Raw genomic sequence first — 27,917 nt, 5'->3', positions numbered from 1 at the left:
GGGGGAACTCGGGTTTGAACCAAGGACCTTTCGATCTGCAGTCGAATGCGAGCTATCCCTACTTGTTCCTAGCCGTAATGTCGATTTAACTAAAATAAACGGAATAATCCGTGCTGTTACAGGGGGAACTCGGGTTTGAACCAAGGACCTCTTGATCTGCAGTCGAATGCTCTACCACTGAGCTATTCCCCCTTGTTCAAGGCCGTAATGTCGATTTAACTAAAATAAACGGAATGATCCGTGCTGTTACAGGGGGAACTCGGGTTTGAACCAAGGACCTCTCGATCTGCAGTCGAATGAGAGTTATCCCTCCTTGTTCCTAGCCGTAATGTCGATTTAACTAAAATAAAGGGAATAATCCGTGCTGTTACAGGGGGAACTCGGGTTTGAACCAAGGACCTCTCGATCTGCAGTCAAATGCGAGTTATCCCTCCTTGTTCCTAGCCGTAATGTCGATTTAACTAAAATAAACGGAATGATCCGTGCTGTTACAGGGGGAACTCGGGTTTGAACCAAGGACCTCTCGATCTGCAGTCGAATGCGAGTTATCTCTCCTTGTTCTTAGCCGTAATGTCGATTTAACTAAAATAATTGGAATGATCCGTGCTGTTAAGGGGGGAACTCGGGTTTAAACCCAGAACCTCTCGATCTGCAGTCGAATGCGAGCTATCCCTCCTTGTTCCTAGCCGTAATGTCGATTTAACTAAAATAAACGGAATAATCCGTGCTGTTACAGGGGGAACTCGGGTTTGAACCAAGGACCTCTCGATCTGCAGTCGAATGCTCTACCACTGAGCTATTCCCCCGTGTTCAAGGCCGTAAAGTCGATTTAACTAAAATAAACGGAATGATCCGTGCTGTTACAGGGGGAACTCGGGTTTGAACCAAGGACCTCTCGATCTGCAGTCGAATGCGAGTTATCCCTCCTTGTTCCTAGCCGTAATGTCGATTTAACTAAAATAAAGGGAATAATCCGTGCTGTTACAGGGGGAACTCGGGTTTGAACCAAGGACCTCTCGATCTGCAGTCGAATGCTCTACCACTGAGCTATTCCCTCTTGTTCAAGGCCGTAAAGTCGATTTAACTAAAATAAACGGAATGATCCGTGCTGTTACAGGGGGAACTCGGGTTTGAACCAAGGACCTCTCGATCTGCAGTCGAATGCCCTACCACTGAGCTATTCCCCTTGTTCATAGCCGTAATGTCGTTTTAAATAAAATAAACTGAATGATCCGTGCTGTTACAGGGGGAACTCGGGTTTGAACCAAGGACCTTTCGATCTGCAGTCGAATGCGAGTTATCCCTCCTTGTTCCTAGCCGTAATGTCGATTTAACTAAAATAAATGGAATGATCCGTGCTGTTACAGGGGGAACTCGGGTTTAAACCCAGAACCTCTCGATCTGCAGTCGAATGCGAGCTATCCCTACTTGTTCCTAGCCGTAATGTCGATTTAACTAAAATAAACGGAATAATCCGTGCTGTTACAGGGTGAGCTCGGGTTTGAACCAAGGACCTCTCGATCTGCAGTCGAATGCGAGTTATCCCTCCTTGTTCCTAGCCGTAATGTCGATTTAACTAAAATAAAGGGAATAATCCGTGCTGTTACAGGGGGAACTCGGGTTTGAACCAAGGACCTCTCGATCTGCAGTCAAATGCGAGTTATCCCTCCTTGTTCCTAGCCGTAATGTCGATTTAACTAAAATAAACGGAATGATCCGTGCTGTTACAGGGGGAACTCGGGTTTGAACCAAGGACCTCTCGATCTGCAGTCGAATGCGAGTTATCTCTCCTTGTTCTTAGCCGTAATGTCGATTTAACTAAAATAATTGGAATGATCCGTGCTGTTAAGGGGGGAACTCGGGTTTAAACCCAGAACCTCTCGATCTGCAGTCGAATGCGAGCTATCCCTCCTTGTTCCTAGCCGTAATGTCGATTTAACTAAAATAAACGGAATAATCCGTGCTGTTACAGGGGGAACTCGGGTTTGAACCAAGGACCTCTCGATCTGCAGTCGAATGCTCTACCACTGAGCTATTCCCCCGTGTTCAAGGCCGTAAAGTCGATTTAACTAAAATAAACGGAATGATCCGTGCTGTTACAGGGGGAACTCGGGTTTGAACCAAGGACCTCTCGATCTGCAGTCGAATGCGAGTTATCCCTCCTTGTTCCTAGCCGTAATGTCGATTTAACTAAAATAAAGGGAATAATCCGTGCTGTTACAGGGGGAACTCGGGTTTGAACCAAGGACCTCTCGATCTGCAGTCGAATGCTCTACCACTGAGCTATTCCCTCTTGTTCAAGGCCGTAAAGTCGATTTAACTAAAATAAACGGAATGATCCGTGCTGTTACAGGGGGAACTCGGGTTTGAACCAAGGACCTCTCGATCTGCAGTCGAATGCCCTACCACTGAGCTATTCCCCTTGTTCATAGCCGTAATGTCGTTTTAAATAAAATAAACTGAATGATCCGTGCTGTTACAGGGGGAACTCGGGTTTGAACCAAGGACCTTTCGATCTGCAGTCGAATGCGAGTTATCCCTCCTTGTTCCTAGCCGTAATGTCGATTTAACTAAAATAAATGGAATGATCCGTGCTGTTACAGGGGGAACTCGGGTTTAAACCCAGAACCTCTCGATCTGCAGTCGAATGCGAGCTATCCCTACTTGTTCCTAGCCGTAATGTCGATTTAACTAAAATAAACGGAATAATCCGTGCTGTTACAGGGTGAGCTCGGGTTTGAACCAAGGACCTCTCGATCTGCAGTCGAATGCGAGTTATCCCTCCTTGTTCCTAGCCGTAATGTCGATTTAACTAAAATAAAGGGAATAATCCGTGCTGTTACAGGGGTAACTCGGGTTTGAACCAAGGACCTCTCGATCTGCAGTCGAATGCTCTACCACTGAGCTATTCCCCCGTGTTCAAGGCCGTGAAGTCGATTTAACTAAAATAAACGGAATGATCCGTGCTGTTACAGGGGAACTCGGGTTTGAACCAAGGACCTCTCGATCTGCAGTCGAATGCGAGTTATCCCTCCTTGTTCCTAGCCGTAATGTCGATTTAACTAAAATAAACGGAATAATCCGTGCTGTTACAGGGGGAACTCGGGTTTGAACCAAGGACCTCTTGATCTGCAGTCGAATGCTCTACCACTGAGCTATTCCCCCTTGTTCAAGGCCGTAATGTCGATTTAACTAAAATAAACGGAATGATCCGTGCTGTTACAGGGGGAACTCGGGTTTGAACCAAGGACCTCTCGATCTGCAGTCGAATGAGAGTTATCCCTCCTTGTTCCTAGCCGTAATGTCGATTTAACTAAAATAAAGGGAATAATCCGTGCTGTTACAGGGGGAACTCGGGTTTGAACCAAGGACCTCTCGATCTGCAGTCAAATGCGAGTTATCCCTCCTTGTTCCTAGCCGTAATGTCGATTTAACTAAAATAAACGGAATGATCCGTGCTGTTACAGGGGGAACTCGGGTTTGAACCAAGGACCTCTCGATCTGCAGTCGAATGCGAGTTATCTCTCCTTGTTCTTAGCCGTAATGTCGATTTAACTAAAATAATTGGAATGATCCGTGCTGTTAAGGGGGGAACTCGGGTTTAAACCCAGAACCTCTCGATCTGCAGTCGAATGCGAGCTATCCCTCCTTGTTCCTAGCCGTAATGTCGATTTAACTAAAATAAACGGAATAATCCGTGCTGTTACAGGGGGAACTCGGGTTTGAACCAAGGACCTCTCGATCTGCAGTCGAATGCTCTACCACTGAGCTATTCCCCCGTGTTCAAGGCCGTAAAGTCGATTTAACTAAAATAAACGGAATGATCCGTGCTGTTACAGGGGGAACTCGGGTTTGAACCCAGAACCTCTCGATCTGCAGTCGAATGCGAGTTATCCCTCCTTGTTCCTAGCCGTAATGTCGATTTAACTAAAATAAAGGGAATAATCCGTGCTGTTACAGGGGGAACTCGGGTTTGAACCAAGGACCTCTCGATCTGCAGTCGAATGCTCTACCACTGAGCTATTCCCTCTTGTTCAAGGCCGTAAAGTCGATTTAACTAAAATAAACGGAATGATCCGTGCTGTTACAGGGGGAACTCGGGTTTGAACCAAGGACCTCTCGATCTGCAGTCGAATGCCCTACCACTGAGCTATTCCCCTTGTTCATAGCCGTAATGTCGTTTTAAATAAAATAAACTGAATGATCCGTGCTGTTACAGGGGGAACTCGGGTTTGAACCAAGGACCTTTCGATCTGCAGTCGAATGCGAGTTATCCCTCCTTGTTCCTAGCCGTAATGTCGATTTAACTAAAATAAATGGAATGATCCGTGCTGTTACAGGGGGAACTCGGGTTTAAACCCAGAACCTCTCGATCTGCAGTCGAATGCGAGCTATCCCTACTTGTTCCTAGCCGTAATGTCGATTTAACTAAAATAAACGGAATAATCCGTGCTGTTACAGGGTGAGCTCGGGTTTGAACCAAGGACCTCTCGATCTGCAGTCGAATGCGAGTTATCCCTCCTTGTTCCTAGCCGTAATGTCGATTTAACTAAAATAAAGGGAATAATCCGTGCTGTTACAGGGGGAACTCGGGTTTGAACCAAGGACCTCTCGATCTGCAGTCAAATGCGAGTTATCCCTCCTTGTTCCTAGCCGTAATGTCGATTTAACTAAAATAAACGGAATGATCCGTGCTGTTACAGGGGGAACTCGGGTTTGAACCAAGGACCTCTCGATCTGCAGTCGAATGCGAGTTATCTCTCCTTGTTCTTAGCCGTAATGTCGATTTAACTAAAATAATTGGAATGATCCGTGCTGTTAAGGGGGGAACTCGGGTTTAAACCCAGAACCTCTCGATCTGCAGTCGAATGCGAGCTATCCCTCCTTGTTCCTAGCCGTAATGTCGATTTAACTAAAATAAACGGAATAATCCGTGCTGTTACAGGGGGAACTCGGGTTTGAACCAAGGACCTCTCGATCTGCAGTCGAATGCTCTACCACTGAGCTATTCCCCCGTGTTCAAGGCCGTAAAGTCGATTTAACTAAAATAAACGGAATGATCCGTGCTGTTACAGGGGGAACTCGGGTTTGAACCAAGGACCTCTCGATCTGCAGTCGAATGCGAGTTATCCCTCCTTGTTCCTAGCCGTAATGTCGATTTAACTAAAATAAAGGGAATAATCCGTGCTGTTACAGGGGGAACTCGGGTTTGAACCAAGGACCTCTCGATCTGCAGTCGAATGCTCTACCACTGAGCTATTCCCTCTTGTTCAAGGCCGTAAAGTCGATTTAACTAAAATAAACGGAATGATCCGTGCTGTTACAGGGGGAACTCGGGTTTGAACCAAGGACCTCTCGATCTGCAGTCGAATGCCCTACCACTGAGCTATTCCCCTTGTTCATAGCCGTAATGTCGTTTTAAATAAAATAAACTGAATGATCCGTGCTGTTACAGGGGGAACTCGGGTTTGAACCAAGGACCTTTCGATCTGCAGTCGAATGCGAGTTATCCCTCCTTGTTCCTAGCCGTAATGTCGATTTAACTAAAATAAATGGAATGATCCGTGCTGTTACAGGGGGAACTCGGGTTTAAACCCAGAACCTCTCGATCTGCAGTCGAATGCGAGCTATCCCTACTTGTTCCTAGCCGTAATGTCGATTTAACTAAAATAAACGGAATAATCCGTGCTGTTACAGGGTGAGCTCGGGTTTGAACCAAGGACCTCTCGATCTGCAGTCGAATGCGAGTTATCCCTCCTTGTTCCTAGCCGTAATGTCGATTTAACTAAAATAAAGGGAATAATCCGTGCTGTTACAGGGGTAACTCGGGTTTGAACCAAGGACCTCTCGATCTGCAGTCGAATGCTCTACCACTGAGCTATTCCCCCGTGTTCAAGGCCGTGAAGTCGATTTAACTAAAATAAACGGAATGATCCGTGCTGTTACAGGGGAACTCGGGTTTGAACCAAGGACCTCTCGATCTGCAGTCGAATGCGAGTTATCCCTCCTTGTTCCTAGCCGTAATGTCGATTTAACTAAAATAAATGGAATGATCCGTGCTGTTACAGGGGGAACTCGGGTTTAAACCCAGAACCTCTCGATCTGCAGTCGAATGCGAGCTATCCCTACTTGTTCCTAGCCGTAATGTCGATTTAACTAAAATAAACGGAATGATCCGTGCTGTTACAGGGGGAACTCGGGTTTGAACCAAGGACCTCTCGATCTGCAGTCGAATGCGAGTTATCTCTCCTTGTTCTTAGCCGTAATGTCGATTTAACTAAAATAATTGGAATGATCCGTGCTGTTAAGGGGGGAACTCGGGTTTAAACCCAGAACCTCTCGATCTGCAGTCGAATGCGAGCTATCCCTCCTTGATCCTAGCCGTAATGTCGATTTAACTAAAATAAACGGAATAATCCGTTCTGTTACAGGGGGAACTCGGGTTTGAACCAAGGACCTCTCGATCTGCAGTCGAATGCTCTACCACTGAGCTATTCCCCCGTGTTCAAGGCCGTAAAGTCGATTTAACTAAAATAAACGGAATGATCCGTGCTGTTACAGGGGGAACTCGGGTTTGAACCAAGGACCTCTCGATCTGCAGTCGAATGCGAGTTATCCCTCCTTGTTCCTAGCCGTAATGTCGATTTAACTAAAATAAAGGGAATAATCCGTGCTGTTACAGTGGGAACTCGGGTTTGAACCAAGGACCTCTCGATCTGCAGTCGAATGCTCTACCACTGAGCTATTCCCCTTGTTCATAGCCGTAATGTCGTTTTAAATAAAATAAACTGAATGATCCGTGCTGTTACAGGGGGAACTCGGGTTTGAACCAAGGACCTTTCGATCTGCAGTCGAATGCGAGCTATCCCTACTTGTTCCTAGCCGTAATGTCGATTTAACTAAAATAAACGGAATAATCCGTGCTGTTACAGGGGGAACTCGGGTTTGAACCAAGGACCTCTTGATCTGCAGTCGAATGCTCTACCACTGAGCTATTCCCCCTTGTTCAAGGCCGTAATGTCGATTTAACTAAAATAAACGGAATGATCCGTGCTGTTACAGGGGGAACTCGGGTTTGAACCAAGGACCTCTCGATCTGCAGTCGAATGAGAGTTATCCCTCCTTGTTCCTAGCCGTAATGTCGATTTAACTAAAATAAAGGGAATAATCCGTGCTGTTACAGGGGGAACTCGGGTTTGAACCAAGGACCTCTCGATCTGCAGTCAAATGCGAGTTATCCCTCCTTGTTCCTAGCCGTAATGTCGATTTAACTAAAATAAACGGAATGATCCGTGCTGTTACAGGGGGAACTCGGGTTTGAACCAAGGACCTCTCGATCTGCAGTCGAATGCGAGTTATCTCTCCTTGTTCTTAGCCGTAATGTCGATTTAACTAAAATAATTGGAATGATCCGTGCTGTTAAGGGGGGAACTCGGGTTTAAACCCAGAACCTCTCGATCTGCAGTCGAATGCGAGCTATCCCTCCTTGTTCCTAGCCGTAATGTCGATTTAACTAAAATAAACGGAATAATCCGTGCTGTTACAGGGGGAACTCGGGTTTGAACCAAGGACCTCTCGATCTGCAGTCGAATGCTCTACCACTGAGCTATTCCCCCGTGTTCAAGGCCGTAAAGTCGATTTAACTAAAATAAACGGAATGATCCGTGCTGTTACAGGGGGAACTCGGGTTTGAACCAAGGACCTCTCGATCTGCAGTCGAATGCGAGTTATCCCTCCTTGTTCCTAGCCGTAATGTCGATTTAACTAAAATAAAGGGAATAATCCGTGCTGTTACAGGGGGAACTCGGGTTTGAACCAAGGACCTCTCGATCTGCAGTCGAATGCTCTACCACTGAGCTATTCCCTCTTGTTCAAGGCCGTAAAGTCGATTTAACTAAAATAAACGGAATGATCCGTGCTGTTACAGGGGGAACTCGGGTTTGAACCAAGGACCTCTCGATCTGCAGTCGAATGCCCTACCACTGAGCTATTCCCCTTGTTCATAGCCGTAATGTCGTTTTAAATAAAATAAACTGAATGATCCGTGCTGTTACAGGGGGAACTCGGGTTTGAACCAAGGACCTTTCGATCTGCAGTCGAATGCGAGTTATCCCTCCTTGTTCCTAGCCGTAATGTCGATTTAACTAAAATAAATGGAATGATCCGTGCTGTTACAGGGGGAACTCGGGTTTAAACCCAGAACCTCTCGATCTGCAGTCGAATGCGAGCTATCCCTACTTGTTCCTAGCCGTAATGTCGATTTAACTAAAATAAACGGAATAATCCGTGCTGTTACAGGGTGAGCTCGGGTTTGAACCAAGGACCTCTCGATCTGCAGTCGAATGCGAGTTATCCCTCCTTGTTCCTAGCCGTAATGTCGATTTAACTAAAATAAAGGGAATAATCCGTGCTGTTACAGGGGTAACTCGGGTTTGAACCAAGGACCTCTCGATCTGCAGTCGAATGCTCTACCACTGAGCTATTCCCCCGTGTTCAAGGCCGTGAAGTCGATTTAACTAAAATAAACGGAATGATCCGTGCTGTTACAGGGGAACTCGGGTTTGAACCAAGGACCTCTCGATCTGCAGTCGAATGCGAGTTATCCCTCCTTGTTCCTAGCCGTAATGTCGATTTAACTAAAATAAATGGAATGATCCGTGCTGTTACAGGGGGAACTCGGGTTTAAACCCAGAACCTCTCGATCTGCAGTCGAATGCGAGCTATCCCTACTTGTTCCTAGCCGTAATGTCGATTTAACTAAAATAAACGGAATGATCCGTGCTGTTACAGGGGGAACTCGGGTTTGAACCAAGGACCTCTCGATCTGCAGTCGAATGCGAGTTATCTCTCCTTGTTCTTAGCCGTAATGTCGATTTAACTAAAATAATTGGAATGATCCGTGCTGTTAAGGGGGGAACTCGGGTTTAAACCCAGAACCTCTCGATCCGCAGTCGAATGCGAGCTATCCCTCCTTGTTCCTAGCCGTAATGTCGATTTAACTAAAATAAACGGAATAATCCGTGCTGTTACAGGGGGAACTCGGGTTTGAACCAAGGACCTCTCGATCTGCAGTCGAATGCTCTACCACTGAGCTATTCCCCTTTGTTCAAAGCCGTAAAGTCGATTTAACTAAAATAAACGGAATGATCCGTGCTGTTACAGGGGGAACTCCGGTTTGAACCAAGGACCTCTCGATCTGCAGTCGAATGCCCTACCACTGAGCTATTCCCCTTGTTCATAGCCGTAATGTCGTTTTAAATAAAATAAACTGAATGATCCGTGCTGTTACAGGGGGAACTCGGGTTTGAACCAAGGACCTTTCGATCTGCAGTCCAATGCGAGTTATCCCTCCTTGTTCCTAGCCGTAATGTCGATTTAACTAAAATAAATGGAATGATCCGTGCTGTTACAGGGGGAACTCGGGTTTAAACCCAGAACCTCTCGATCTGCAGTCGAATGCGAGCTATCCCTACTTGTTCCTAGCCGTAATGTCGATTTAACTAAAATAAACGGAATAATCCGTGCTGTTACAGGGTGAGCTCGGATGTGAACCAAGGACCTATCGATCTGCAGTCGAATGTGAGTTATCCCTCCTTGTTCCTAGCCGTAATGTCGATTTAACTAAAATAAAGGGAATAATCCGTGCTGTTACAGGGGGAACTCGGGTTTGAACCAAGGACCTCTCGATCTGCAGTCGAATGCTCTACCACTGAGCTATTCCCCCTTGTTCAAGGCCGTAAAGTCGATTTAACTAAAATAAACGGAATGATCCGTGCTGTTACAGGGGGAACTCGGGTTTGAACCAAGGACCTCTCGATCTGCAGTCGAATGCTCTACCACTGAGCTATTCCCCTTGTTCATAGCCGTAATGTCGTTTTAAATAAAATAAACTGAATGATCCGTGCTGTTACAGGGGGAACTCGGGTTTGAACCAAGGACCTTTCGATCTGCAGTCCAATGCGAGTTATCCCTCCTTGTTCCTAGCCGTAATGTCGATTTAACTAAAATAAATGGAATGATCCGTGCTGTTACAGGGGGAACTCGGGTTTAAACCCAGAACCTCTCGATCTGCAGTCGAATGCGAGCTATCCCTACTTGTTCCTAGCCGTAATGTCGATTTAACTAAAATAAACGGAATAATCCGTGCTGTTACAGGGTGAGCTCGGATGTGAACCAAGGACCTATCGATCTGCAGTCGAATGTGAGTTATCCCTCCTTGTTCCTAGCCGTAATGTCGATTTAACTAAAATAAAGGGAATAATCCGTGCTGTTACAGGGGGAACTCGGGTTTGAACCAAGGACCTCTTGATCTGCAGTCGAATGCTCTACCACTGAGCTATTCCCCCTAGTTCAAGGCCGTAATGTCGATTTAACTAAAATAAACGGAATGATCCGTGCTGTTACAGGGGGAACTCGGGTTTGAACCAAGGACCTCTCGATCTGCAGTCGAATGAGAGTTATCCCTCCTTGTTCCTAGCCGTAATGTCGATTTAACTAAAATAAAGGGAATAATCCGTGCTGTTACAGGGGGAACTCGGGTTTAAACCCAGAACCTCTCGATCTGCAGTCGAATGCGAGCTATCCCTACTTGTTCCTAGCCGTAATGTCGATTTAACTAAAATAAACGGAATGATCCGTGCTGTTACAGGGGGAACTCGGGTTTGAACCAAGGACCTCTCGATCTGCAGTCGAATGCGAGTTATCTCTCCTTGTTCTTAGCCGTAATGTCGATTTAACTAAAATAATTGGAATGATCCGTGCTGTTAAGGGGGGAACTCGGGTTTAAACCCAGAACCTCTCGATCTGCAGTCGAATGCGAGCTATCCCTCCTTGTTCCTAGCCGTAATGTCGATTTAACTAAAATAAACGGAATAATCCGTGCTGTTACAGGGGGAACTCGGGTTTGAACCAAGGACCTCTCGATCTGCAGTCGAATGCTCTACCACTGAGCTATTCCCCCGTGTTCAAGGCCGTAAAGTCGATTTAACTAAAATAAACGGAATGATCCGTGCTGTTACAGGGGGAACTCGGGTTTGAACCAAGGACCTCTCGATCTGCAGTCGAATGCGAGTTATCCCTCCTTGTTCCTAGCCGTAATGTCGATTTAACTAAAATAAAGGGAATAATCCGTGCTGTTACAGGGGGAACTCGGGTTTGAACCAAGGACCTCTCGATCTGCAGTCGAATGCTCTACCACTGAGCTATTCCCCTTTGTTCAAGGCCGTAAAGTCGATTTAACTAAAATAAACGGAATGATCCGTGCTGTTACAGGGGGAACTCGGGTTTGAACCAAGGACCTCTCGATCTGCAGTCGAATGCCCTACCACTGAGCTATTCCCCTTGTTCATAGCCGTAATGTCGTTTTAAATAAAATAAACTGAATGATCCGTGCTGTTACAGGGGGAACTCGGGTTTGAACCAAGGACCTTTCGATCTGCAGTCCAATGCGAGTTATCCCTCCTTGTTCCTAGCCGTAATGTCGATTTAACTAAAATAAATGGAATGATCCGTGCTGTTACAGGGGGAACTCGGGTTTAAACCCAGAACCTCTCGATCTGCAGTCGAATGCGAGCTATCCCTACTTGTTCCTAGCCGTAATGTCGATTTAACTAAAATAAACGGAATAATCCGTGCTGTTACAGGGTGAGCTCGGATGTGAACCAAGGACCTATCGATCTGCAGTCGAATGTGAGTTATCCCTCCTTGTTCCTAACCGTAATGTCGATTTAACTAAAATAAAGGGAATAATCCGTGCTGTTACAGGGGGAACTCGGGTTTGAACCAAGGACCTCTCGATCTGCAGTCGAATGCTCTACCACTGAGCTATTCCCCCTTGTTCAAGGCCGTAAAGTCGATTTAACTAAAATAAACGGAATGATCCGTGCTGTTACAGGGGGAACTCGGGTTTGAACCAAGGACCTCTCGATCTGCAGTCGAATGCTCTACCACTGAGCTATTCCCCTTGTTCATAGCCGTAATGTCGTTTTAAATAAAATAAACTGAATGATCCGTGCTGTTACAGGGGGAACTCGGGTTTGAACCAAGGACCTTTCGATCTGCAGTCCAATGCGAGTTATCCCTCCTTGTTCCTAGCCGTAATGTCGATTTAACTAAAATAAATGGAATGATCCGTGCTGTTACAGGGGGAACTCGGGTTTAAACCCAGAACCTCTCGATCTGCAGTCGAATGCGAGCTATCCCTACTTGTTCCTAGCCGTAATGTCGATTTAACTAAAATAAACGGAATAATCCGTGCTGTTACAGGGTGAGCTCGGATGTGAACCAAGGACCTATCGATCTGCAGTCGAATGTGAGTTATCCCTCCTTGTTCCTAGCCGTAATGTCGATTTAACTAAAATAAAGGGAATAATCCGTGCTGTTACAGGGGGAACTCGGGTTTGAACCAAGGACCTCTCGATCTGCAGTCGAATGCTCTACCACTGAGCTATTCCCCCGTGTTCAAGGCCGTAAAGTCGATTTAACTAAAATAAACTGAATGATCCGTGCTGTTACAGGGGGAACTCGGGTTTGAACCAAGGACCTCTCGATCTGCAGTCGAATGCGAGCTATCCCTACTTGTTCCTAGCCGTAATGTCGATTTAACTAAAATAAACGGAATGATCCGTGCTGTTACAGGGGGAACTCGGGTTTGAACCAAGGACCTCTTGATCTGCAGTCTAATGCTCTACCACTGAGCTATTCCCCCTTGTTCAAGGCCGTAATGTCGATTTAACTAAAATAAACGGAATGATCCGTGCTGTTACAGGGGGAACTCGGGTTTGAACCAAGGACCTCTCGATCTGCAGTCGAATGAGAGTTATCCCTCCTTGTTCCTAGCCGTATGTCGATTTAACTAAAATAAAGGGAATAATCCGTGCTGTTACAGGGGGAACTCGGGTTTGAACCAAGGACCTTTCGATCTGCAGTCAAATGCGAGTTATCCCTCCTTGTTCCTAGCCGTAATGTCGATTTAACTAAAATAAATGGAATGATCCGTGCTGTTACAGGGGGAACTCGGGTTTAAACCCAGAACCTCTCGATCTGCAGTCGAATGCGAGCTATCCCTACTTGTTCCTAGCCGTAATGTCGATTTAACTAAAATAAACGGAATAATCCGTGCTGTTACAGGGTGAGCTCGGATGTGAACCAAGGACCTATCGATCTGCAGTCGAATGTGAGTTATCCCTACTTGTTCCTAGCCGTAATGTCGATTTAACTAAAATAAAGGGAATAATCCGTGCTGTTACAGGGGGAACTCGGGTTTGAACCAAGGACCTCTCGATCTGCAGTCGAATGCTCTACCACTGAGCTATTCCCCCTTGTTCAAGGCCGTAAAGTCGATTTAACTAAAATAAACGGAATGATCCGTGCTGTTACAGGGGGAACTCGGGTTTGAACCAAGGACCTCTCGATCTGCAGTCGAATGCTCTACCACTGAGCTATTCCCCTTGTTCATAGCCGTAATGTCGTTTTAAATAAAATAAACTGAATGATCCGTGCTGTTACAGGGGGAACTCGGGTTTGAACCAAGGACCTTTCGATCTGCAGTCCAATGCGAGTTATCCCTCCTTGTTCCTAGCCGTAATGTCGATTTAACTAAAATAAATGGAATGATCCGTGCTGTTACAGGGGGAACTCGGGTTTGAACCCAGAACCTCTCGATCTGCAGTCGAATGCGAGCTATCCCTACTTGTTCCTAGCCGTAATGTCGATTTAACTAAAATAAACGGAATAATCCGTGCTGTTACAGGGTGAGCTCGGATGTGAACCAAGGACCTATCGATCTGCAGTCGAATGTGAGTTATCCCTCCTTGTTCCTAGCCGTAATGTCGATTTAACTAAAATAAAGGGAATAATCCGTGCTGTTACAGGGGGAACTCGGGTTTGAACCAAGGACCTCTCGATCTGCAGTCGAATGCTCTACCACTGAGCTATTCCCCCGTGTTCAAGGCCGTAAAGTCGATTTAACTAAAATAAACTGAATGATCCGTGCTGTTACAGGGGGAACTCGGGTTTGAACCAAGGACCTCTCGATCTGCAGTCGAATGCGAGCTATCCCTACTTGTTCCTAGCCGTAATGTCGATTTAACTAAAATAAACGGAATAATCCGTGCTGTTACAGGGGGAACTCGGGTTTGAACCAAGGACCTCTTGATCTGCAGTCGAATGCTCTACCACTGAGCTATTCCCCCTTGTTCAAGGCCGTAATGTCGATTTAACTAAAATAAACGGAATGATCCGTGCTGTTACAGGGGGAACTCGGGTTTGAACCAAGGACCTCTCGATCTGCAGTCGAATGAGAGTTATCCCTCCTTGTTCCTAGCCGTAATGTCGATTTAACTAAAATAAAGGGAATAATCCGTGCTGTTACAGGGGGAACTCGGGTTTGAACCAAGGACCTCTCGATCTGCAGTCAAATGCGAGTTATCCCTCCTTGTTCCTAGCCGTAATGTCGATTTAACTAAAATAAACGGAATGATCCGTGCTGTTACAGGGGGAACTCGGGTTTGAACCAAGGACCTCTCGATCTGCAGTCGAATGCGAGTTATCTCTCCTTGTTCTTAGCCGTAATGTCGATTTAACTAAAATAATTGGAATGATCCGTGCTGTTAAGGGGGGAACTCGGGTTTAAACCCAGAACCTCTCGATCTGCAGTCGAATGCGAGCTATCCCTCCTTGTTCCTAGCCGTAATGTCGATTTAACTAAAATAAACGGAATAATCCGTGCTGTTACAGGGGGAACTCGGGTTTGAACCAAGGACCTCTCGATCTGCAGTCGAATGCTCTACCACTGAGCTATTCCCCCGTGTTCAAGGCCGTAAAGTCGATTTAACTAAAATAAACGGAATGATCCGTGCTGTTACAGGGGGAACTCGGGTTTGAACCAAGGACCTCTCGATCTGCAGTCGAATGCGAGTTAGGGACCGTCCATAAACTACGTCACACTCTTATGGGGGGAGGGTGTTTCTAAATTTGTGACGGTCCGTGACAAGGGGGAGGGAGGGGTTCTTCGATGCGTGACGTCACATTTAGCATTGATTTTGTTACGAAGTCAGTGAGAGGCCGATTGGCTCTCTTATGTTATAGAAGAAGAAAGACAACATTCCATAGTCCACCGTTACAATAATTTACCAAAATTGTTATTCCATCATCGCTTAAATAGTAGAAAATTTAAGCAATTATCTACTATTTACACCTTTATATAGCCAATTTAAATAGCGCATTTAAAATAAACAGCGTAAACTCTCTTACGTCTCTGTTTATTCGCCCCTATTATTTGTGAGGTTGAATCAAATCCCCCTACCGATTGAAATGGTTTCGATTCTTTGGCAAATTTTTTAAATCTCAAGCCCGATTAGTCTGTTTTCGGTGACAGTGTCGAAACCTAAATAGTGTGCCTCTTTAACTAAACTTTATGGAACTTTTTTGAATCTTATAAAAAGCACATCCAGACATTAAAATTCTATAGGTCAATCAGAGGGAAAAAGCCAAAACGGAAGAGAACTTGAATTAACAGCCGAGCAAAATAATTCTGAGAGGGCAGCATATCACTCAAAAAATTAATCAAATTAAATTTGTAAATTAAGACAAATCATAGTGCAGAGGGGGGGTTAAAGAAATGTGACGTGGTTTTTAGGGGAGGGGTCTGAGAAAAGCGTGACGAAGCGTGATCTGGGGGGACGGGGGGGTCAGAAAATGCTTTTTTTCTCGTGACGTAGTTTATGGACGGTCCCTTATCCCTCCTTGTTCCTAGCCGTAATGTCGATTTAACTAAAATAAAGGGAATAATCCGTGCTGTTACAGGGGGAACTCGGGTTTGAACCAAGGACCTCTCGATCTGCAGTCGAATGCTCTACCACTGAGCTATTCCCTCTTGTTCAAGGCCGTAAAGTCGATTTAACTAAAATAAACGGAATGATCCGTGCTGTTACAGGGGGAACTCGGGTTTGAACCAAGGACCTCTCGATCTGCAGTCGAATGCGAGTTATCCCTCCTTGTTCCTAGCCGTAATGTCGATTTAACTAAAATAAAGGGAATAATCCGTGCTGTTACAGGGGGAACTCGGGTTTAAACCCAGAACCTCTCGATCTGCAGTCGAATGCGAGCTATCCCTACTTGTTCCTAGCCGTAATGTCGATTTAACTAAAATAAACGGAATAATCTGTGCTGTTACAGGGTGAGCTCGGGTTTGAACCAAGGACCTCTCGATCTGCAGTCGAATGCGAGTTATCCCTCCTTGTTCCTAGCCGTAATGTCGATTTAACTAAAATAAAGGGAATAATCCGTGCTGTTACAGGGGTAACTCGGGTTTGAACCAAGGACCTCTCGATCTGCAGTCGAATGCTCTACCACTGAGCTATTCCCCCGTGTTCAAGGCCGTGAAGTCGATTTAACTAAAATAAACGGAATGATCCGTGCTGTTACAGGGGAACTCGGGTTTGAACCAAGGACCTCTCGATCTGCAGTCGAATGCGAGTTATCCCTCCTTGTTCCTAGCCGTAATGTCGATTTAACTAAAATAAAGGGAATAATCCGTGCTGTTACAGGGGGAACTCGGGTTTGAACCAAGGACCTCTCGATCTGCAGTCGAATGCTCTACCACTGAGCTATTCCCCCTTGTTCAAGGCCGTAAAGTCGATTTAACTAAAATAAACGGAATGATCCGTGCTGTTACAGGGGGAACTCGGGTTTGAACCAAGGACCTCTCGATCTGCAGTCGAATGCTCTACCACTGAGCTATTCCCCTTGTTCATAGCCGTAATGTCGTTTTAAATAAAATAAACTGAATGATCCGTGCTGTTACAGGGGGAACTCGGGTTTGAACCAAGGACCTTTCGATCTGCAGTCGAATGCGAGTTATCCCTCCTTGTTCCTAGCCGTAATGTCGATTTAACTAAAATAAATGGAATGATCCGTGCTGTTACAGGGGGAACTCGGGTTTAAACCCAGAACCTCTCGATCTGCAGTCGAATGCGAGCTATCCCTACTTGTTCCTAGCCGTAATGTCGATTTAACTAAAATAAACGGAATGATCCGTGCTGTTACAGGGGGAACTCGGGTTTGAACCAAGGACCTCTCGATCTGCAGTCGAATGCGAGTTATCTCTCCTTGTTCTTAGCCGTAATGTCGATTTAACTAAAATAATTGGAATGATCCGTGCTGTTAAGGGGGGAACTCGGGTTTAAACCCAGAACCTCTCGATCTGCAGTCGAATGCGAGCTATCCCTCCTTGTTCCTAGCCGTAATGTCGATTTAACTAAAATAAACGGAATAATCCGTGCTGTTACAGGGGGAACTCGGGTTTGAACCAAGGACCTCTCGATCTGCAGTCGAATGCTCTACCACTGAGCTATTCCCCCGTGTTCAAGGCCGTAAAGTCGATTTAACTAAAATAAACGGAATGATCCGTGCTGTTACAGGGGGAACTCGGGTTTGAACCAAGGACCTCTCGATCTGCAGTCGAATGCGAGTTATCCCTCCTTGTTCCTAGCCGTAATGTCGATTTAACTAAAATAAAGGGAATAATCCGTGCTGTTACAGGGGGAACTCGGGTTTGAACCAAGGACCTCTCGATCTGCAGTCGAATGCTCTACCACTGAGCTATTCCCCCTTGTTCAAGGCCGTAAAGTCGATTTAACTAAAATAAACGGAATGATCCGTGCTGTTACAGGGGGAACTCGGGTTTGAACCAAGGACCTCTCGATCTGCAGTCAAATGCTCTACTACTGAGCTATTCCCCTTGTTCATAGCCGTAATGTCGTTTTAAATAAAATAAACTGAATGATCCGTGCTGTTACAGGGGGAACTCGGGTTTGAACCAAGGACCTTTCGATCTGCAGTCGAATGCGAGTTATCCCTCCTTGTTCCTAGCCGTAATGTCGATTTAACTAAAATAAATTGAATGATCCGTGCTGTTACAGGGGGAACTCGGGTTTAAACCCAGAACCTCTCGATCTGCAGTCGAATGCGAGCTATCCCTACTTGTTCCTAGCCGTAATGTCGATTTAACTAAAATAAACGGAATGATCCGTGCTGTTACAGGGGGAACTCGGGTTTGAACCAAGGACCTCTCGATCTGCAGTCGAATGCGAGTTATCTCTCCTTGTTCTTAGCCGTAATGACGATTTAACTAAAATAATTGGAATGATCCGTGCTGTTAAGGGGGGAACTCGGGTTTAAACCCAGAACCTCTCGATCTGCAGTCGAATGCGAGCTATCCCTCCTTGTTCCTAGCCGTAATGTCGATTTAACTAAAATAAACGGAATAATCCGTGCTGTTACAGGGGGAACTCGGGTTTGAACCAAGGACCTCTCGATCTGCAGTCGAATGCTCTACCACTGAGCTATTCCCCCGTGTTCAAGGCCGTAAAGTCGATTTAACTAAAATAAACGGAATGATCCGTGCTGTTACAGGGGGAACTCGGGTTTGAACCAAGGACCTCTCGATCTGCAGTCGAATGCGAGTTATCCCTCCTTGTTCCTATTCGTAATGTCGATTTAACTAAAATAAAGGGAATAATCCGTGCTGTTACAGGGGGAACTCGGGTTTGAACCAAGGACCTCTCGATCTGCAGTCGAATGCTCTACCACTGAGCTATTCCCCCTTGTTCAAGGCCGTAAAGTCGATTTAACTAAAATAAACGGAATGATCCGTGCTGTTACAGGGGGAACTCGGGTTTGAACCAAGGACCTCTCGATCTGCAGTCGAATGCCCTACCACTGAGCTATTCCCCTTGTTCATAGCCGTAATGTCGTTTTAAATAAAATAAACTAAATGATCCGTGCTGTTACAGGGGGAACTCGGGTTTGAACCAAGGACCTTTCGATCTGCAGTCCGATGCGAGTTATCCCTCCTTGTTCCTAGCCGTAATGTCGATTTAACTAAAATATATGGAATGATCCGTGCTGTTACAGGGGGAACTCGGGTTTAAACCCAGAACCTCTCGATCTGCAGTCGAATGCGAGCTATCCCTACTTGTTCCTAGCCGTAATGTCGATTTAACTAAAATAAACGGAATAATCCGTGCTGTTACAGGGTGAGCTCGGATGTGAACCAAGGACCTATCGATCTGCAGTCGAATGTGAGTTATCCCTCCTTGTTCCTAGCCGTAATGTCGATTTAACTAAAATAAAGGGAATAATCCGTGCTGTTACAGGGGGAACTCGGGTTTGAACCAAGGACCTCTCGATCTGCAGTCGAATGCTCTACCACTGAGCTATTCCCCCTTGTTCAAGGCCGTAAAGTCGTTTTAAATAAAATAAACTGAATGATCCGTGCTGTTACAGGGGGAACTCGGGTTTGAACCAAGGACCTTTCGATCTTCAGTCCAATGCGAGTTATCCCTCCTTGTTCCTAGCCGTAATGTCGATTTAACTAAAATAAATGGAATGATCCGTGCTGTTACAGGGGGAACTCGGGTTTAAACCCAGAACCTCTCGATCTGCAGTCGAATGCGAGCTATCCCTACTTGTTCCTAGCCGTAATGTCGATTTAACTAAAATAAACGGAATGATCCGTGCTGTTACAGGGGGAACTCGGGTTTGAACCAAGGACCTCTCGATCTGCAGTCGAATGCGAGTTATCTCTCCTTGTTCTTAGCCGTAATGTCGATTTAACTAAAATAATTGGAATGATCCGTGCTGTTAAGGGGGGAACTCGGGTTTAAACCCAGAACCTCTCGATCTGCAGTCGAATGCGAGCTATCCCTCCTTGTTCCTAGCCGTAATGTCGATTTAACTAAAATAAACGGAATAATCCGTGCTGTTACAGGGGGAACTCGGGTTTGAACCAAGGACCTCTCGATCTGCAGTCGAATGCTCTACCACTGAGCTATTCCCCCGTGTTCAAGGCCGTAAAGTCGATTTAACTAAAATAAACGGAATGATCCGTGCTGTTACAGGGGGAACTCGGGTTTGAACCAAGGACCTCTCGATCTGCAGTCGAATGCGAGTTATCCCTCCTTGTTCCTAGCCGTAATGTCGATTTAACTAAAATAAAGGGAATAATCCGTGCTGTTACAGGGGGAACTCGGGTTTGAACCAAGGACCTCTCGATCTGCAGTCGAATGCTCTACCACTGAGCTATTCCCCCTTGTTCAAGGCCGTAAAGTCGATTTAACTAAAATAAACGGAATGATCCGTGCTGTTACAGGGGGAACTCGGGTTTGAACCAAGGACCTCTCGATCTGCAGTCGAATGCTCTACCACTGAGCTATTCCCCTTGTTCATAGCCGTAATGTCGTTTTAAATAAAATAAACTGAATGATCCGTGCTGTTACAGGGGGAACTCGGGTTTGAACCAAGGACCTTTCGATCTGCAGTCGAATGCGAGTTATCCCTCCTTGTTCCTAGCCGTAATGTCGATTTAACTAAAATAAATTGAATGATCCGTGCTGTTACAGGGGGAACTCGGGTTTAAACCCAGAACCTCTCGATCTGCAGTCGAATGCGAGCTATCCCTACTTGTTCCTAGCCGTAATGTCGATTTAACTAAAATAAACGGAATGATCCGTGCTGTTACAGGGGGAACTCGGGTTTGAACCAAGGACCTCTCGATCTGCAGTCGAATGCGAGTTATCTCTCCTTGTTCTTAGCCGTAATGTCGATTTAACTAAAATAATTGGAATGATCCGTGCTGTTAAGGGGGGAACTCGGGTTTAAACCCAGAACCTCTCGATCTGCAGTCGAATGCGAGCTATCCCTCCTTGTTCCTAGCCGTAATGTCGATTTAACTAAAATAAACGGAATAATCCGTGCTGTTACAGGGGGAACTCGGGTTTGAACCAAGGACCTCTCGATCTGCAGTCGAATGCTCTACCACTGAGCTATTCCCCCGTGTTCAAGGACGTAAAGTCGATTTAACTAAAATAAACGGAATGATCCGTGCTGTTACAGGGGGAACTCGGGTTTGAACCAAGGACCTCTCGATCTGCAGTCGAATGCGAGTTATCCCTCCTTGTTCCTAGCCGTAATGTCGATTTAACTAAAATAAAGGGAATAATCCGTGCTGTTACAGGGGGAACTCGGGTTTGAACCAAGGACCTCTCGATCTGCAGTCGAATGCTCTACCACTGAGCTATTCCCCCTTGTTCAAGGCCGTAAAGTCGATTTAACTAAAATAAACGGAATGATCCGTGCTGTTACAGGGGGAACTCGGGTTTGAACCAAGGACCTCTCGATCTGCAGTCGAATGCCCTACCACTGAGCTATTCCCCTTGTTCATAGCCGTAATGTCGTTTTAAATAAAATAAACTGAATGATCCGTGCTGTTACAGGGGGAACTCGGGTTTGAACCAAGGACCTTTCGATCTGCAGTCCAATGCGAGTTATCCCTCCTTGTTCCTAGCCGTAATGTCGATTTAACTAAAATAAATGGAATGATCCGTGCTGTTACAGGGGGAACTCGGGTTTAAACCCAGAACCTCTCGATCTGCAGTCGAATGCGAGCTATCCCTACTTGTTCCTAGCCGTAATGTCGATTTAACTAAAATAAACGGAATAATCCGTGCTGTTACAGGGTGAGCTCGGATGTGAACCAAGGACCTATCGATCTGCAGTCGAATGTGAGTTATCCCTCCTTGTTCCTAGCCGTAATGTCGATTTAACTAAAATAAAGGGAATAATCCGTGCTGTTACAGGGGGAACTCGGGTTTGAACCAAGGACCTCTCGATCTGCAGTCGAATGCTCTACCACTGAGCTATTCCCCCTTGTTCAAGGCCGTAAAGTCGATTTAACTAAAATAAACGGAATGATCCGTGCTGTTACAGGGGGAACTCGGGTTTGAACCAAGGACCTCTCGATCTGCAGTCGAATGCTCTACCACTGAGCTATTCCCCTTGTTCATAGCCGTAATGTCGTTTTAAATAAAATAAACTGAATGATCCGTGCTGTTACAGGGGGAACTCGGGTTTGAACCAAGGACCTTTCGATCTGCAGTCCAATGCGAGTTATCCCTCCTTGTTCCTAGCCGTAATGTCGATTTAACTAAAATAAATGGAATGATCCGTGCTGTTACAGGGGAAACTCGGGTTTAAACCCAGAACCTCTCGATCTGCAGTCGAATGCGAGCTATCCCTACTTGTTCCTAGCCGTAATGTCGATTTAACTAAAATAAACGGAATGATCCGTGCTGTTACAGGGGGAACTCGGGTTTGAACCAAGGACCTCTCGATCTGCAGTCGAATGCGAGTTATCTCTCCTTGTTCTTAGCCGTAATGTCGATTTAACTAAAATAATTGGAATGATCCGTGCTGTTAAGGGGGGAACTCGGGTTTAAACCCAGAACCTCTCGATCTGCAGTCGAATGCGAGCTATCCCTCCTTGTTCCTAGCCGTAATGTCGATTTAACTAAAATAAACGGAATAATCCGTGCTGTTACAGGGGGAACTCGGGTTTGAACCAAGGACCTCTCGATCTGCAGTCGAATGCTCTACCACTGAGCTATTCCCCCGTGTTCAAGGCCGTAAAGTCGATTTAACTAAAATAAACGGAATGATCCGTGCTGTTACAGGGGGAACTCGGGTTTGAACCAAGGACCTCTCGATCTGCAGTCGAATGCGAGTTATCCCTCCTTGTTCCTAGCCGTAATGTCGATTTAACTAAAATAAAGGGAATAATCCGTGCTGTTACAGGGGGAACTCGGGTTTGAACCAAGGACCTCTCGATCTGCAGTCGAATGCTCTACCACTGAGCTATTCCCCCTTGTTCAAGGCCGTAAAGTCGATTTAACTAAAATAAACGGAATGATCCGTGCTGTTACAGGGGGAACTCGGGTTTGAACCAAGGACCTCTCGATCTGCAGTCGAATGCCCTACCACTGAGCTATTCCCCTTGTTCATAGCCGTAATGTCGTTTTAAATAAAATAAACTGAATGATCCGTGCTGTTACAGGGGGAACTCGGGTTTGAACCAAGGACCTTTCGATCTGCAGTCCAATGCGAGTTATCCCTCCTTGTTCCTAGCCGTAATGTCGATTTAACTAAAATAAATGGAATGATCCGTGCTGTTACAGGGGGAACTCGGGTTTAAACCCAGAACCTCTCGATCTGCAGTCGAATGCGAGCTATCCCTACTTGTTCCTAGCCGTAATGTCGATTTAACTAAAATAAACGGAATAATCCGTGCTGTTACAGGGTGAGCTCGGATGTGAACCAAGGACCTATCGATCTGCAGTCGAATGTGAGTTATCCCTCCTTGTTCCTAGCCGTAATGTCGATTTAACTAAAATAAAGGGAATAATCCGTGCTGTTACAGGGGGAACTCGGGTTTGAACCAAGGACCTCTCGATCTGCAGTCTAATGCTCTACCACTGAGCTATTCCCCCTTGTTCAAGGCCGTAAAGTCGATTTAACTAAAATAAACGGAATGATCCGTGCTGTTACAGGGGGAACTCGGGTTTGAACCAAGGACCTCTCGATCTGCAGTCGAATGCTCTACCACTGAGCTATTCCCCTTGTTCATAGCCGTAATGTCGTTTTAAATAAAATAAACTGAATGATCCGTGCTGTTACAGGGGGAACTCGGGTTTGAACCAAGGACCTTTCGATCTGCAGTCCAATGCGAGTTATCCCTCCTTGTTCCTAGCCGTAATGTCGATTTAACTAAAATAAATGGAATGATCCGTGCTGTTACAGGGGGAACTCGGGTTTAAACCCAGAACCTCTCGATCTGCAGTCGAATGCGAGCTATCCCTACTTGTTCCTAGCCGTAATGTCGATTTAACTAAAATAAACGGAATAATCCGTGCTGTTACAGGGTGAGCTCGGATGTGAACCAAGGACCTATCGATCTGCAGTCGAATGTGAGTTATCCCTCCTTGTTCCTAGCCGTAATGTCGATTTAACTAAAATAAAGGGAATAATCCGTGCTGTTACAGGGGGAACTCGGGTTTGAACCAAGGACCTCTCGATCTGCAGTTGAATGCTCTACCACTGAGCTATTCCCCCGTGTTCAAGGCCGTAAAGTCGATTTAACTAAAATAAACTGAATGATCCGTGCTGTTACAGGGGGAACTCGGGTTTGAACCAAGGACCTTTCGATCTGCAGTCCAATGCGAGTTATCCCTCCTTGTTCCTAGCCGTAATGTCGACTTAACTAAAATAAATGGAATGATCCGTGCTGTTACAGGGGGAACTCGGGTTTAAACCCAGAACCTCTCGATCTGCAGTCGAATGCGAGCTATCCCTACTTGTTCCTAGCCGTAATGTCGATTTAACTAAAATAAACGGAATAATCCGTGCTGTTACAGGGTGAGCTCGGATGTGAACCAAGGACCTATCGATCTGCAGTCGAATGCTCTACCACTGAGCTATTCCCCCTTGTTCAAGGCCGTAAAGTCGATTTAACTAAAATAAACGGAATGATCCGTGCTGTTACAGGGGGAACTCGGGTTTGAACCAAGGACCTCTCGATCTGCAGTCGAATGCTCTACCACTGAGCTATTCCCCTTGTTCATAGCCGTAATGTCGTTTTAAATAAAATAAACTGAATGATCCGTGCTGTTACAGGGGGAACTCGGGTTTGAACCAAGGACCTTTCGATCTGCAGTCGAATGCGAGTTATCCCTCCTTGTTCCTAGCCGTAATGTCGATTTAACTAAAATAAATTGAATGATCCGTGCTGTTACAGGGGGAACTCGGGTTTAAACCCAGAACCTCTCGATCTGCAGTCGAATGCGAGCTATCCCTACTTGTTCCTAGCCGTAATGTCGATTTAACTAAAATAAACGGAATGATCCGTGCTGTTACAGGGGGAACTCGGGTTTGAACCAAGGACCTCTCGATCTGCAGTCGAATGCGAGTTATCTCTCCTTGTTCTTAGCCGTAATGTCGATTTAACTAAAATAATTGGAATGATCCGTGCTGTTAAGGGGGGAACTCGGGTTTAAACCCAGAACCTCTCGATCTGCAGTCGAATGCGAGCTATCCCTCCTTGTTCCTAGCCGTAATGTCGATTTAACTAAAATAAACGGAATAATCCGTGCTGTTACAGGGGGAACTCGGGTTTGAACCAAGGACCTCTCGATCTGCAGTCGAATGCTCTACCACTGAGCTATTCCCCCGTGTTCAAGGACGTAAAGTCGATTTAACTAAAATAAACGGAATGATCCGTGCTGTTACAGGGGGAACTCGGGTTTGAACCAAGGACCTCTCGATCTGCAGTCGAATGCGAGTTATCCCTCCTTGTTCCTAGCCGTAATGTCGATTTAACTAAAATAAAGGGAATAATCCGTGCTGTTACAGGGGGAACTCGGGTTTGAACCAAGGACCTCTCGATCTGCAGTCGAATGCTCTACCACTGAGCTATTCCCCCTTGTTCAAGGCCGTAAAGTCGATTTAACTAAAATAAACGGAATGATCCGTGCTGTTACAGGGGGAACTCGGGTTTGAACCAAGGACCTCTCGATCTGCAGTCGAATGCCCTACCACTGAGCTATTCCCCTTGTTCATAGCCGTAATGTCGTTTTAAATAAAATAAACTGAATGATCCGTGCTGTTACAGGGGGAACTCGGGTTTGAACCAAGGACCTTTCGATCTGCAGTCCAATGCGAGTTATCCCTCCTTGTTCCTAGCCGTAATGTCGATTTAACTAAAATAAATGGAATGATCCGTGCTGTTACAGGGGGAACTCGGGTTTAAACCCAGAACCTCTCGATCTGCAGTCGAATGCGAGCTATCCCTACTTGTTCCTAGCCGTAATGTCGATTTAACTAAAATAAACGGAATAATCCGTGCTGTTACAGGGTGAGCTCGGATGTGAACCAAGGACCTATCGATCTGCAGTCGAATGTGAGTTATCCCTCCTTGTTCCTAGCCGTAATGTCGATTTAACTAAAATAAAGGGAATAATCCGTGCTGTTACAGGGGGAACTCGGGTTTGAACCAAGGACCTCTCGATCTGCAGTCGAATGCTCTACCACTGAGCTATTCCCCCTTGTTCAAGGCCGTAAAGTCGATTTAACTAAAATAAACGGAATGATCCGTGCTGTTACAGGGGGAACTCGGGTTTGAACCAAGGACCTCTCGATCTGCAGTCGAATGCTCTACCACTGAGCTATTCCCCTTGTTCATAGCCGTAATGTCGTTTTAAATAAAATAAACTGAATGATCCGTGCTGTTACAGGGGGAACTCGGGTTTGAACCAAGGACCTTTCGATCTGCAGTCCAATGCGAGTTATCCCTCCTTGTTCCTAGCCGTAATGTCGATTTAACTAAAATAAATGGAATGATCCGTGCTGTTACAGGGGGAACTCGGGTTTAAACCCAGAACCTCTCGATCTGCAGTCGAATGCGAGCTATCCCTACTTGTTCCTAGCCGTAATGTCGATTTAACTAAAATAAACGGAATGATCCGTGCTGTTACAGGGGGAACTCGGGTTTGAACCAAGGACCTCTCGATCTGCAGTCGAATGCGAGTTATCTCTCCTTGTTCTTAGCCGTAATGTCGATTTAACTAAAATAATTGGAATGATCCGTGCTGTTAAGGGGGGAACTCGGGTTTAAACCCAGAACCTCTCGATCTGCAGTCGAATGCGAGCTATCCCTCCTTGTTCCTAGCCGTAATGTCGATTTAACTAAAATAAACGGAATAATCCGTGCTGTTACAGGGGGAACTCGGGTTTGAACCAAGGACCTCTCGATCTGCAGTCGAATGCTCTACCACTGAGCTATTCCCCCGTGTTCAAGGCCGTAAAGTCGATTTAACTAAAATAAACGGAATGATCCGTGCTGTTACAGGGGGAACTCGGGTTTGAACCAAGGACCTCTCGATCTGCAGTCGAATGCGAGTTATCCCTCCTTGTTCCTAGCCGTAATGTCGATTTAACTAAAATAAAGGGAATAATCCGTGCTGTTACAGGGGGAACTCGGGTTTGAACCAAGGACCTCTCGATCTGCAGTCGAATGCTCTACCACTGAGCTATTCCCCCTTGTTCAAGGCCGTAAAGTCGATTTAACTAAAATAAACGGAATGATCCGTGCTGTTACAGGGGGAACTCGGGTTTGAACCAAGGACCTCTCGATCTGCAGTCGAATGCCCTACCACTGAGCTATTCCCCTTGTTCATAGCCGTAATGTCGTTTTAAATAAAATAAACTGAATGATCCGTGCTGTTACAGGGGGAACTCGGGTTTGAACCAAGGACCTTTCGATCTGCAGTCCAATGCGAGTTATCCCTCCTTGTTCCTAGCCGTAATGTCGATTTAACTAAAATAAATGGAATGATCCGTGCTGTTACAGGGGGAACTCGGGTTTAAACCCAGAACCTCTCGATCTGCAGTCGAATGCGAGCTATCCCTACTTGTTCCTAGCCGTAATGTCGATTTAACTAAAATAAACGGAATAATCCGTGCTGTTACAGGGTGAGCTCGGATGTGAACCAAGGACCTATCGATCTGCAGTCGAATGTGAGTTATCCCTCCTTGTTCCTAGCCGTAATGTCGATTTAACTAAAATAAAGGGAATAATCCGTGCTGTTACAGGGGGAACTCGGGTTTGAACCAAGGACCTCTCGATCTGCAGTCTAATGCTCTACCACTGAGCTATTCCCCCTTGTTCAAGGCCGTAAAGTCGATTTAACTAAAATAAACGGAATGATCCGTGCTGTTACAGGGGGAACTCGGGTTTGAACCAAGGACCTCTCGATCTGCAGTCGAATGCTCTACCACTGAGCTATTCCCCTTGTTCATAGCCGTAATGTCGTTTTAAATAAAATAAACTGAATGATCCGTGCTGTTACAGGGGGAACTCGGGTTTGAACCAAGGACCTTTCGATCTGCAGTCCAATGCGAGTTATCCCTCCTTGTTCCTAGCCGTAATGTCGATTTAACTAAAATAAATGGAATGATCCGTGCTGTTACAGGGGGAACTCGGGTTTAAACCCAGAACCTCTCGATCTGCAGTCGAATGCGAGCTATCC

The 27,917-nt window shown here is 45.9% G+C and overlaps 53 non-coding genes across 53 annotated transcripts; all 53 read right to left on the bottom strand.

The window, feature by feature from the left end:
* Positions 1–120: 120 nt before the first annotated feature.
* TRNAC-GCA (transfer RNA cysteine (anticodon GCA)) lies at positions 121–192 on the bottom strand. The gene has a single exon. It is a non-coding gene; the product is annotated as a tRNA-Cys (tRNA).
* Positions 193–734: 542 nt separating this feature from the next.
* TRNAC-GCA (transfer RNA cysteine (anticodon GCA)) lies at positions 735–806 on the bottom strand. Its single transcript has one exon. It is a non-coding gene; the product is annotated as a tRNA-Cys (tRNA).
* Positions 807–1,970: 1,164 nt separating this feature from the next.
* Positions 1,971–2,042, bottom strand: TRNAC-GCA (transfer RNA cysteine (anticodon GCA)). Its single transcript has one exon. It is a non-coding gene; the product is annotated as a tRNA-Cys (tRNA).
* Positions 2,043–2,843: 801 nt separating this feature from the next.
* TRNAC-GCA (transfer RNA cysteine (anticodon GCA)) lies at positions 2,844–2,915 on the bottom strand. Its single transcript has one exon. It is a non-coding gene; the product is annotated as a tRNA-Cys (tRNA).
* Positions 2,916–3,093: 178 nt separating this feature from the next.
* TRNAC-GCA (transfer RNA cysteine (anticodon GCA)) lies at positions 3,094–3,165 on the bottom strand. Its single transcript has one exon. It is a non-coding gene; the product is annotated as a tRNA-Cys (tRNA).
* A 542-nt stretch (positions 3,166–3,707) lies between these two features.
* Positions 3,708–3,779, bottom strand: TRNAC-GCA (transfer RNA cysteine (anticodon GCA)). The gene has a single exon. It is a non-coding gene; the product is annotated as a tRNA-Cys (tRNA).
* A 1,164-nt stretch (positions 3,780–4,943) lies between these two features.
* Positions 4,944–5,015, bottom strand: TRNAC-GCA (transfer RNA cysteine (anticodon GCA)). Its single transcript has one exon. It is a non-coding gene; the product is annotated as a tRNA-Cys (tRNA).
* Positions 5,016–5,816: 801 nt separating this feature from the next.
* On the bottom strand, positions 5,817–5,888 carry TRNAC-GCA (transfer RNA cysteine (anticodon GCA)). The gene has a single exon. It is a non-coding gene; the product is annotated as a tRNA-Cys (tRNA).
* Positions 5,889–6,429: 541 nt separating this feature from the next.
* Positions 6,430–6,501, bottom strand: TRNAC-GCA (transfer RNA cysteine (anticodon GCA)). The gene has a single exon. It is a non-coding gene; the product is annotated as a tRNA-Cys (tRNA).
* A 429-nt stretch (positions 6,502–6,930) lies between these two features.
* TRNAC-GCA (transfer RNA cysteine (anticodon GCA)) lies at positions 6,931–7,002 on the bottom strand. Its single transcript has one exon. It is a non-coding gene; the product is annotated as a tRNA-Cys (tRNA).
* A 542-nt stretch (positions 7,003–7,544) lies between these two features.
* TRNAC-GCA (transfer RNA cysteine (anticodon GCA)) lies at positions 7,545–7,616 on the bottom strand. The gene has a single exon. It is a non-coding gene; the product is annotated as a tRNA-Cys (tRNA).
* Positions 7,617–8,417: 801 nt separating this feature from the next.
* TRNAC-GCA (transfer RNA cysteine (anticodon GCA)) lies at positions 8,418–8,489 on the bottom strand. The gene has a single exon. It is a non-coding gene; the product is annotated as a tRNA-Cys (tRNA).
* A 541-nt stretch (positions 8,490–9,030) lies between these two features.
* Positions 9,031–9,102, bottom strand: TRNAC-GCA (transfer RNA cysteine (anticodon GCA)). Its single transcript has one exon. It is a non-coding gene; the product is annotated as a tRNA-Cys (tRNA).
* A 550-nt stretch (positions 9,103–9,652) lies between these two features.
* TRNAC-GCA (transfer RNA cysteine (anticodon GCA)) lies at positions 9,653–9,724 on the bottom strand. The gene has a single exon. It is a non-coding gene; the product is annotated as a tRNA-Cys (tRNA).
* Positions 9,725–9,782: 58 nt separating this feature from the next.
* On the bottom strand, positions 9,783–9,854 carry TRNAC-GCA (transfer RNA cysteine (anticodon GCA)). Its single transcript has one exon. It is a non-coding gene; the product is annotated as a tRNA-Cys (tRNA).
* A 420-nt stretch (positions 9,855–10,274) lies between these two features.
* TRNAC-GCA (transfer RNA cysteine (anticodon GCA)) lies at positions 10,275–10,346 on the bottom strand. The gene has a single exon. It is a non-coding gene; the product is annotated as a tRNA-Cys (tRNA).
* A 542-nt stretch (positions 10,347–10,888) lies between these two features.
* Positions 10,889–10,960, bottom strand: TRNAC-GCA (transfer RNA cysteine (anticodon GCA)). Its single transcript has one exon. It is a non-coding gene; the product is annotated as a tRNA-Cys (tRNA).
* A 179-nt stretch (positions 10,961–11,139) lies between these two features.
* On the bottom strand, positions 11,140–11,211 carry TRNAC-GCA (transfer RNA cysteine (anticodon GCA)). The gene has a single exon. It is a non-coding gene; the product is annotated as a tRNA-Cys (tRNA).
* A 550-nt stretch (positions 11,212–11,761) lies between these two features.
* On the bottom strand, positions 11,762–11,833 carry TRNAC-GCA (transfer RNA cysteine (anticodon GCA)). Its single transcript has one exon. It is a non-coding gene; the product is annotated as a tRNA-Cys (tRNA).
* A 58-nt stretch (positions 11,834–11,891) lies between these two features.
* Positions 11,892–11,963, bottom strand: TRNAC-GCA (transfer RNA cysteine (anticodon GCA)). Its single transcript has one exon. It is a non-coding gene; the product is annotated as a tRNA-Cys (tRNA).
* A 420-nt stretch (positions 11,964–12,383) lies between these two features.
* TRNAC-GCA (transfer RNA cysteine (anticodon GCA)) lies at positions 12,384–12,455 on the bottom strand. Its single transcript has one exon. It is a non-coding gene; the product is annotated as a tRNA-Cys (tRNA).
* Positions 12,456–12,634: 179 nt separating this feature from the next.
* Positions 12,635–12,706, bottom strand: TRNAC-GCA (transfer RNA cysteine (anticodon GCA)). The gene has a single exon. It is a non-coding gene; the product is annotated as a tRNA-Cys (tRNA).
* A 541-nt stretch (positions 12,707–13,247) lies between these two features.
* On the bottom strand, positions 13,248–13,319 carry TRNAC-GCA (transfer RNA cysteine (anticodon GCA)). Its single transcript has one exon. It is a non-coding gene; the product is annotated as a tRNA-Cys (tRNA).
* A 58-nt stretch (positions 13,320–13,377) lies between these two features.
* TRNAC-GCA (transfer RNA cysteine (anticodon GCA)) lies at positions 13,378–13,449 on the bottom strand. Its single transcript has one exon. It is a non-coding gene; the product is annotated as a tRNA-Cys (tRNA).
* Positions 13,450–13,869: 420 nt separating this feature from the next.
* TRNAC-GCA (transfer RNA cysteine (anticodon GCA)) lies at positions 13,870–13,941 on the bottom strand. Its single transcript has one exon. It is a non-coding gene; the product is annotated as a tRNA-Cys (tRNA).
* A 179-nt stretch (positions 13,942–14,120) lies between these two features.
* TRNAC-GCA (transfer RNA cysteine (anticodon GCA)) lies at positions 14,121–14,192 on the bottom strand. The gene has a single exon. It is a non-coding gene; the product is annotated as a tRNA-Cys (tRNA).
* Positions 14,193–14,734: 542 nt separating this feature from the next.
* TRNAC-GCA (transfer RNA cysteine (anticodon GCA)) lies at positions 14,735–14,806 on the bottom strand. The gene has a single exon. It is a non-coding gene; the product is annotated as a tRNA-Cys (tRNA).
* A 1,489-nt stretch (positions 14,807–16,295) lies between these two features.
* Positions 16,296–16,367, bottom strand: TRNAC-GCA (transfer RNA cysteine (anticodon GCA)). Its single transcript has one exon. It is a non-coding gene; the product is annotated as a tRNA-Cys (tRNA).
* A 178-nt stretch (positions 16,368–16,545) lies between these two features.
* TRNAC-GCA (transfer RNA cysteine (anticodon GCA)) lies at positions 16,546–16,617 on the bottom strand. Its single transcript has one exon. It is a non-coding gene; the product is annotated as a tRNA-Cys (tRNA).
* Positions 16,618–16,675: 58 nt separating this feature from the next.
* On the bottom strand, positions 16,676–16,747 carry TRNAC-GCA (transfer RNA cysteine (anticodon GCA)). Its single transcript has one exon. It is a non-coding gene; the product is annotated as a tRNA-Cys (tRNA).
* Positions 16,748–17,288: 541 nt separating this feature from the next.
* TRNAC-GCA (transfer RNA cysteine (anticodon GCA)) lies at positions 17,289–17,360 on the bottom strand. The gene has a single exon. It is a non-coding gene; the product is annotated as a tRNA-Cys (tRNA).
* A 179-nt stretch (positions 17,361–17,539) lies between these two features.
* On the bottom strand, positions 17,540–17,611 carry TRNAC-GCA (transfer RNA cysteine (anticodon GCA)). The gene has a single exon. It is a non-coding gene; the product is annotated as a tRNA-Cys (tRNA).
* Positions 17,612–18,282: 671 nt separating this feature from the next.
* Positions 18,283–18,354, bottom strand: TRNAC-GCA (transfer RNA cysteine (anticodon GCA)). Its single transcript has one exon. It is a non-coding gene; the product is annotated as a tRNA-Cys (tRNA).
* A 179-nt stretch (positions 18,355–18,533) lies between these two features.
* Positions 18,534–18,605, bottom strand: TRNAC-GCA (transfer RNA cysteine (anticodon GCA)). Its single transcript has one exon. It is a non-coding gene; the product is annotated as a tRNA-Cys (tRNA).
* Positions 18,606–19,155: 550 nt separating this feature from the next.
* Positions 19,156–19,227, bottom strand: TRNAC-GCA (transfer RNA cysteine (anticodon GCA)). Its single transcript has one exon. It is a non-coding gene; the product is annotated as a tRNA-Cys (tRNA).
* A 542-nt stretch (positions 19,228–19,769) lies between these two features.
* TRNAC-GCA (transfer RNA cysteine (anticodon GCA)) lies at positions 19,770–19,841 on the bottom strand. The gene has a single exon. It is a non-coding gene; the product is annotated as a tRNA-Cys (tRNA).
* A 179-nt stretch (positions 19,842–20,020) lies between these two features.
* On the bottom strand, positions 20,021–20,092 carry TRNAC-GCA (transfer RNA cysteine (anticodon GCA)). The gene has a single exon. It is a non-coding gene; the product is annotated as a tRNA-Cys (tRNA).
* A 58-nt stretch (positions 20,093–20,150) lies between these two features.
* TRNAC-GCA (transfer RNA cysteine (anticodon GCA)) lies at positions 20,151–20,222 on the bottom strand. The gene has a single exon. It is a non-coding gene; the product is annotated as a tRNA-Cys (tRNA).
* A 541-nt stretch (positions 20,223–20,763) lies between these two features.
* Positions 20,764–20,835, bottom strand: TRNAC-GCA (transfer RNA cysteine (anticodon GCA)). The gene has a single exon. It is a non-coding gene; the product is annotated as a tRNA-Cys (tRNA).
* A 179-nt stretch (positions 20,836–21,014) lies between these two features.
* Positions 21,015–21,086, bottom strand: TRNAC-GCA (transfer RNA cysteine (anticodon GCA)). Its single transcript has one exon. It is a non-coding gene; the product is annotated as a tRNA-Cys (tRNA).
* Positions 21,087–21,636: 550 nt separating this feature from the next.
* TRNAC-GCA (transfer RNA cysteine (anticodon GCA)) lies at positions 21,637–21,708 on the bottom strand. The gene has a single exon. It is a non-coding gene; the product is annotated as a tRNA-Cys (tRNA).
* Positions 21,709–21,766: 58 nt separating this feature from the next.
* On the bottom strand, positions 21,767–21,838 carry TRNAC-GCA (transfer RNA cysteine (anticodon GCA)). The gene has a single exon. It is a non-coding gene; the product is annotated as a tRNA-Cys (tRNA).
* Positions 21,839–22,379: 541 nt separating this feature from the next.
* On the bottom strand, positions 22,380–22,451 carry TRNAC-GCA (transfer RNA cysteine (anticodon GCA)). Its single transcript has one exon. It is a non-coding gene; the product is annotated as a tRNA-Cys (tRNA).
* Positions 22,452–22,630: 179 nt separating this feature from the next.
* TRNAC-GCA (transfer RNA cysteine (anticodon GCA)) lies at positions 22,631–22,702 on the bottom strand. Its single transcript has one exon. It is a non-coding gene; the product is annotated as a tRNA-Cys (tRNA).
* A 680-nt stretch (positions 22,703–23,382) lies between these two features.
* TRNAC-GCA (transfer RNA cysteine (anticodon GCA)) lies at positions 23,383–23,454 on the bottom strand. Its single transcript has one exon. It is a non-coding gene; the product is annotated as a tRNA-Cys (tRNA).
* Positions 23,455–24,376: 922 nt separating this feature from the next.
* On the bottom strand, positions 24,377–24,448 carry TRNAC-GCA (transfer RNA cysteine (anticodon GCA)). Its single transcript has one exon. It is a non-coding gene; the product is annotated as a tRNA-Cys (tRNA).
* Positions 24,449–24,989: 541 nt separating this feature from the next.
* Positions 24,990–25,061, bottom strand: TRNAC-GCA (transfer RNA cysteine (anticodon GCA)). The gene has a single exon. It is a non-coding gene; the product is annotated as a tRNA-Cys (tRNA).
* Positions 25,062–25,240: 179 nt separating this feature from the next.
* On the bottom strand, positions 25,241–25,312 carry TRNAC-GCA (transfer RNA cysteine (anticodon GCA)). The gene has a single exon. It is a non-coding gene; the product is annotated as a tRNA-Cys (tRNA).
* A 550-nt stretch (positions 25,313–25,862) lies between these two features.
* On the bottom strand, positions 25,863–25,934 carry TRNAC-GCA (transfer RNA cysteine (anticodon GCA)). Its single transcript has one exon. It is a non-coding gene; the product is annotated as a tRNA-Cys (tRNA).
* Positions 25,935–25,992: 58 nt separating this feature from the next.
* On the bottom strand, positions 25,993–26,064 carry TRNAC-GCA (transfer RNA cysteine (anticodon GCA)). Its single transcript has one exon. It is a non-coding gene; the product is annotated as a tRNA-Cys (tRNA).
* A 541-nt stretch (positions 26,065–26,605) lies between these two features.
* Positions 26,606–26,677, bottom strand: TRNAC-GCA (transfer RNA cysteine (anticodon GCA)). Its single transcript has one exon. It is a non-coding gene; the product is annotated as a tRNA-Cys (tRNA).
* A 179-nt stretch (positions 26,678–26,856) lies between these two features.
* On the bottom strand, positions 26,857–26,928 carry TRNAC-GCA (transfer RNA cysteine (anticodon GCA)). The gene has a single exon. It is a non-coding gene; the product is annotated as a tRNA-Cys (tRNA).
* A 680-nt stretch (positions 26,929–27,608) lies between these two features.
* Positions 27,609–27,680, bottom strand: TRNAC-GCA (transfer RNA cysteine (anticodon GCA)). The gene has a single exon. It is a non-coding gene; the product is annotated as a tRNA-Cys (tRNA).
* Between the last annotated feature and the right edge of the window lie 237 nt (positions 27,681–27,917).

The sequence above is a fragment of the Phalangium opilio genome, unplaced genomic scaffold, assembly GCF_054372755.1.
Source record: "Phalangium opilio isolate 3A_F unplaced genomic scaffold, DU_Popi_V2 ptg000056l_1, whole genome shotgun sequence".
In the NCBI taxonomy this organism is placed as follows: domain Eukaryota; kingdom Metazoa; phylum Arthropoda; class Arachnida; order Opiliones; family Phalangiidae; genus Phalangium; species Phalangium opilio.
The sequence above is the reverse complement of the archived record's forward strand: the minus strand, read 5'-3'. Positions and strand labels throughout refer to the sequence as shown.